Source organism: Myotis brandtii, unplaced genomic scaffold (genome assembly GCF_000412655.1).
Source record: "Myotis brandtii unplaced genomic scaffold, ASM41265v1 scaffold187, whole genome shotgun sequence".
Lineage (NCBI taxonomy): Eukaryota > Metazoa > Chordata > Mammalia > Chiroptera > Vespertilionidae > Myotis > Myotis brandtii.
The window spans coordinates 5,775,019-5,782,075 of record NW_005356944.1 but is presented as its reverse complement, the minus strand read 5'-3'; positions in this window follow the sequence as shown (position 1 = coordinate 5,782,075).

Here is a 7,057-nt window from a genome sequence, read left to right as displayed (position 1 = left end):
CCTGCCTGCCTCATCGCCCCTAACCATCTCTGCCTCGGCCGCCCCTGCCACAGCCCCTGCCACTGTAGCTTCATCAGGAAGGTTGTCTGGAAGAACTGCCTGCCTCATCGCCCCTAACCATCTCTGCCTCGGCTGCCGCCTGCCACAGCCCTTGCCACATAGCTTCGTCAGGAAGGTTGTCTGGAAGAACATCCGGAAGGACATACAGAAGGTTGTTTGGCTGTCCGGTATAATTAGCATATTACGCTTTTATTATTATAGATAAATGGTAGCTAATATTTTATATTTCAGAGTACATATTATTTATAAAAAAATGCCAACATTCAGCAGGAAACCATTATTGAGGACATGACTCAAAGCATCTGAGATATAATTGACCCAACGACTAGCTAAAGCAAACACAGATTAATTACTAAGCATTTTGTTTTCACCCTGGATGAAAACAGAGATAGTATTGTTCACCACTTAGGATCTGGATCCAAAGGAATGGGACTGGAAATTCTTTCTGAAGTCCAGCCTGGTCACTGGCACACACCTCCACTCTGCTGACCAGGGTGGCCATGTGGCTGCAGCTGAGCCCTCGCATTTCTCAGCAGAAGGGCAAGTGGTGACCACACTTGTTGTGAGTGAGGTCATGATTCAGGGGTTTGACACTGTCAGGCAGAGCTGACAAAGACGCTCTGTTTTCCCTGACAGCACAGAATCATATTACTGCTCACACAAGCGTCTCACACCTGGGAAAGATGAAATTACACTGAGCTTAATCCTCCGAAACCAGCTCAGCAAGAAGTCACTTAAACTTTGGGGATAGGAGTTGTCTCCTGGCAAAGAAAATATTGCAGGGCAACTGGGCAGTTTTCATAATTAGAAGGGCCTGGCCTTGTCAGTTGAAGTAATCTTTGATCCTTTATTCTCTTTATTAATTAGACCTTGAGAGGTCCGAACACAGACTCTTTTAAATGGGCACACAGTTCTTCCGCACTCACCTTCTTAACTGAGGGCATCAGTCCTTCAGGGAGGTTACATAAGCATATTAGAGCAGCGCAGATTGATACCAGACACTCACTAAAAATAGATATATGAATTCATTCCTTTCAGCCACCCTGAGCCTTGCTGCAATTAGGGTCAGCGAGGATTATGTGCATGCCAGAATGTGTCAGTGAGCACAAACCCAGGGCTGTAACCAAAACTGAGGCCAGAAGGATTTCACAACCTTTATCTCTGGGCTTAAGTAACCACAAAGCCAGCCTTTGGGAAGGTGTTTAAATAAAAGTCCTCCAACAAGCTCTGCTGCACACCTTCCCTGGATGCACCATCTCTCCCACCAGCCAGTCCTGCAGGGAGGCCGATGATTGAACCTCACAGCAGGAGGTGGACAGAGCAGCCACCTCTCCAAGCCAACTTCAACCCAAGACTCCTGCTTATCATGGCCACACCCTTCTCTCCTCTCCTTCCCTCAAGAACATAACTTAGTCTGGAGTGTTATATAAAACTAGAGGCCCGGTGCATGAAATTCATGCACTCAGGGGGTTCCTCAGCCCAGCCTGTGCCCTCTCACAGTGCGGGAGCCCTTGGGGGATGCCTGACTGACGGCTTAGACCCACTCCCCATGGGGAATGGGCCTAGGCCAGTGATGGCGAACCTTTTGAGCTCGGCGTGTCAGCATTTTGTGTCAGCATTTTGGAAAACCCTAACTTAACTCTGGTGCCGTGTCACATATAGAAATTTTTTGATATTTGCAACCATAGTAAAACAAAGACTTATATTTTTGATATTTATTTTATATATTTAAATGCCATTTAACAAAGAAAAATCAACCAAAAAAATGAGTTCGCGTGTCACCTCTGACACACGTGTCATAGGTTCGCCATCACTGGCCTAAGCCATCAGTTGAACATCCTTAGTGCTGCCGTAGAGGCAGGAGAGGCTCTCGCCACCACCGCTGCACTCACCAGCCTGTGAGCCTGGTTTCTGGCTGAGTGGCGCTCCCCCTGTGGGAGCCCACTGACCACCAGGGGGCAGCTCCTGCATTTCACTGATAACTTCCTCCTTGGCATCTGAGGAAGGCTTGAATTCCACATCAGAGCCACCAATGTCACTCTCAGAGTCTGACATACTCCACCTAGATCCTTGCACCTTAGGCCACACTTCCTCTCAATTTCATGATCTTCATTCTTATCTGATGCACAAATTGCTCCTTCCTGTATATGGCTTTAATAGCCTTCTGCTAGCCCAGCCCTTTGTAGGGCTGTCATGAAAAAGCTGTACATGGCCCAGCCGGCATGGCTCAGTGGTTGAGCATTGACCTATGAACCAGGAAGTCACGGTTCAATTCCTGGTCAGGGCATATGACTGGGTTGTGGGCTCCATCTCCAGTGAGGGGTGTGCAGGAGGCACCCGATCAATGATTCTCTCTCATCATTGATGTTTCTATCTCTCTCTCCCTCTCCCTTCCTCTCTGAAATCAATAAAAATACATTAAAAATATATAAATAAATAAAAAGAAAACATGGTTTAAAAAAACTCAAAAGATACCAAAATCATACTATGAAAAGTATATCTTCATAATCTTTCCCAGCTACCTAGTTTCCTTCCCTAGAGGCAATTGGTATTATCAGTTTCTTCTGATTCTTCTAGAAGCGTTTAATGCATATTCAAGCCTATATGTATACGTTTCCTTAAACACACATGCACATACAATGGTAACAAACCCAACTCACTGTTGTGTACTTTGTTTTTTTCACTATATATTGAAAAAACATATAGTTCCTTCCTCATCAGTACATATAGCACAGACTTGCTCTTCTTAAAGACATCGAAGAATTCTAGGGAGTGGTATGGACTTAGCCAGTTCCTTAGTGAAGGACGTATTCTTATATGTACAACATCATGTCCATGTGTTAGTGTACCTGCAGAATAAACTCCTGAGAGTGAAACTGTCAGGTTAACAAGTGTGCACATACATAATTTTGATAGATGTTGCCCAATTGCCCTCAGAGGTTGAGCCAATTTACCCTCCTACCAGCTACGTATGAGAGTGGATGTTTCCCCAAACCTCGGCCGGGCTAGTGTGTCATCAAACCTTTTACCTTTGCCAAACCAACAGTGACAATTTTATCTTACTCTTATTTTCATGTGCATTTCTCTTATAAGTAGGCAGAACACCTTCAGAAATGTTTACATGCCTTTTCTTTGGGCTATCTGTTCATGTCCTTTGTCTCTTGATTTGTTGGTCTTTTCCCCCCTTATTTATTTTTTTTGACAAAATTGACCTATAACATTCTGTTAGTTTCAGGTGTACAACATAATGACTCGATATTTGTAAGTATTGTGAAATGATCACCACAATGAGTCCAGTTAACATCCATCACCACACATAATTCCCTCATTGACTTGTAAACACACTTAGTAAATTGAGAAAGATTGACTGTATTGTGCAGAGCAAATATTTTATCCTAAGTTATTGTTTGACTTTTGACTTTGTGTCATTTCCTTCCCTGCATACTAAAAATCTTCTTTTGCATAATTAAATTTAGTAAGCATTTCTTTCATGGTTTCAACGCAGTAGAAGCTGGGGGAGGCCATTAACATTTAACCCACCAAAGTCAAAACTGACTAAAAGCCAAACTCCTCAAGATCACCAAGGGCTTACGTTTTTCTTGCTTTCCTTTCAACTCTGATCTCTACACATCCTCTCCAAGCAATTCAAGTTCCAGCCATGTAGATTATTTGTAAACAAGGCATCATATCTGTTTGTTTGTTTATACCTATAGACTATGGCATAGGCTATTCTTTCTATTTGGAATGCAATTCTTCATCCTATACTTCAAATTTATCTGTTGGGCAAAATCCCGTTTCATACAAAGCAATTCAAGTATCATTCAATGTCCTCATCTGTAAATGGGGATAATAATAATGCTACATAGCACTGCCTTGAGAATTAAATGGGTTAATATTTGCAAAAGTATTAAATAGCACCTTGTTGAGAACAGTATCCGATACACAAAACACTTATGAAATAAATAAAAACATATTGAACCCTGTGCCAGTTCAAGCAACAGAGAATAATCCTCCAGGAGGCGGCCATGCTATAATTTACCTGCTTTCTTTTCTACCTTCTTTCCTAGACTGCAAAGTCTCGCAGGAAGTGGACAGACACTGTGCTTCCCTCAACTTTATCCCAAGCAGCACGTGGTAGCTTTGTTGAATCGATAAATGAATGAATAAATGCTTTCCCCTTCAAAGCTCTCACTTTAGTTTAAATGGAACATAAATACATAAAATAAATGTAAGAAAGCCCTCAAAAATAAAAATAAAGGAAGGCAAGGGGTCTATAACACAAGCAAACACAAAGCCCTTCAATGTGTGATTGCTAAAGAAATAGTCAAGGAGACCAGTGGAACAGAACAAAGGAATGTTCTTGGGGAGTTTCCTTTAAACCAGTGGTTCTCAACCTTCCTAATGCCGAGACCCTTTAATACAGTTCCTCATGTTGCGGTGACCCCCAACCATAAAATTATTTTCGTTGCTACTTCATAACTGTAATTTTGCTACTGTTATGAATCGTAATGTAAATATCTGATATGCAGGATGTATTTTCATTGTTACAAATTGAACATAATTAAAGCATAGTGATTAATCACAAAAACAATATGTAATTATATATGTGTTTTCCGATGGTCTTAGGCGACCCCTGTGAAAGGGTCGTTCAACCCCCAAAGGGTCGAGACCCACAGGTTGAGAACCGCTGCTTTAAACGTTTAAATCAAAGAACATGGGTTGTAGAGACAAACCCAGGGAGGGGAAACGACCCACCCACCCGACCACTTGAAGATTCTCTTTAGTATTAGGCAGCACCACCCATATCTTATCAAACACATTCAATATACCCACATCCACTATCATTTTGGGACAAAAAAAACTTGAAAAGCATTTTCTAATTTGACTTTCTCGAAATTATTTTTTATGAGTAATTCCTTTGATTCACACTAGATTCTGCCTTCTCAGCAATCATTGGGCACCCATGAGAAATATTAAGAAAATCTAACCCACAAATTATTTCTAATTGTAACGAGATGCGTATAAATATTGAACTTAATAACTGATGAAGATGACGTATGCTATAACTTGCAGCTATGTCACTAACATTTTAAAATTCTGATTTCACAATTCCATATTTAGGAAGCAAAACATTTCCTTCTCCTCTCTCTTTTTTTTTCCTCCTAGGTCTAAGGTATTTTAATCGGCTCTTGAAATGTTCTTGGGCCCCAGCCTAGGCACTATGCCTATAGTGCGTAATGGGCAAAGTAGTCCTGTTTGCTCAAAGGCCCAAGAGACAAGTGCAATCAAGTTTTATGCTGAATGTGGCAAACTTATTTTCTCTGTTGAGGCCAAGTATTTATGTGGAAGATTAGTTGGATGCATACTTCCTAAGAGAACTAGCTGTTTTTGTAAGTAGGCACCCGTTGCAAAAAGAACAAAAAACCTGCTTTCCTGCAAGAAAAAGGGACCTGGGAGTGAGGGGAATACATCACTTTTCTCATCATCTGCCAGCAACGCCATGCCCTTCATTTCATCTCAACACCAGACACAAGCTATGGGGTCTAAAATACTATTTTCTATCAGAAAGCCAATGATCACATCTTTTCCAGAACAAATTCTCACATATTTTCCAGCTTCTTTGGCACCACTTAAGACTTTTTCTCTTTTTCATTCCCCCATCCCCCCATCTCCCTTGTGCCAGATGTTGCATATTACAACCCTTGGTCATGGACATGGATGAAAGGACCTATCTGTGAAGGGTGAACAGGAAAAGGTGAAAATAGACTGAGACTAGCAACATCATTTAACCTGAACCAGGTGGTGGGACGAGAACACTAGAACGGAATATCCAGAAGGACATGAACACGGTTTTTGCAGGCAGTTGTATGAATGGCCCCATTATAAAGGAATCAGGGTTGGTGCTTTGCACAACTCTAGGGGGCAACATTCACATAAGGTCATGGTGCTTCCTGGAGTTGTGCACACAATTTCCATATTTAGGAAGCAACCCTTGTGGTTCTAAAAGCAATGGTCACATGCCTCTCAGTTCCAGGGAAATAAGGAGCAAAATGGCCAAGGAGAAGAGAGGGAGAATATTCTACCAAGTGGCGTGTATGCTACAAACATTCCAAACTGCAACCGATTTCATGCTCAACTCTTGATACACCTAAGATTTGCATAACCCGGGACTGGGGAGGTTTGGGGGGAAAACCAGGATTCCACCCCTGAACCCAAGCCAAATCTTCAATGACTAGAGACTGGGAACACTGCTGTTTTCCATTTTAATCCAGTTTCTCTTTCCCAATAGCATTTAAAGGACAAACGTGTTCTGTTCTGCAGCCCTGGATCTCTATTCATGGTTCAGTCATTACCCATGAGGACTTTATAAGGGTTATTGGAAGTTTAGCGTCACAGTAAATGTGGTGTAATTTACACAATAAAATACAGTCCTTTGCTTAATCACTTACCTCACCGATTGGCAGATTTTCCTCATTTCTCAGGTCAAGGTTTTTACTTAAGGCTATAACTACGGAGTTGACATTGCTATGAAACACTTTTGAACCCCTAAGAATAAGACTTCTTGACTACACCTAAAGAGCAACTCGCCAAAAACAATGAATGGTGTTTCACAATCTGAGTGGGTGTACTTCACCCAACTAATATGTAAATAAAGGAGTGGTGAGTGAATAGCTCAAAACTGGAGGGGCCTCTCCAGAAAGCTCAGCTACCAGAAATCAAGGGCAACTTCACTCAAATCCTGTGACACTGGAATTTAGGCACAGCGAGGTAGTTGGGCCTGGACCAAGGGGAGGACAAAGGGTTCCTTTCTCTCTCAGGAGCTCACCCATGTCCATAGAGATGGGACGCCAGGAGGTGGGACTCCAGGGCAGATTCTGAATCCTCCCATGTAGTTTGTTTCTGGACTTTGTTTTTCCCTATTTAACCCCTAGAGTGCCGGGGAGGTGGGGGGGGGGCGCGATCACGCTCCTCCTGTCTTTCGCCAAAAGTGCCGGGA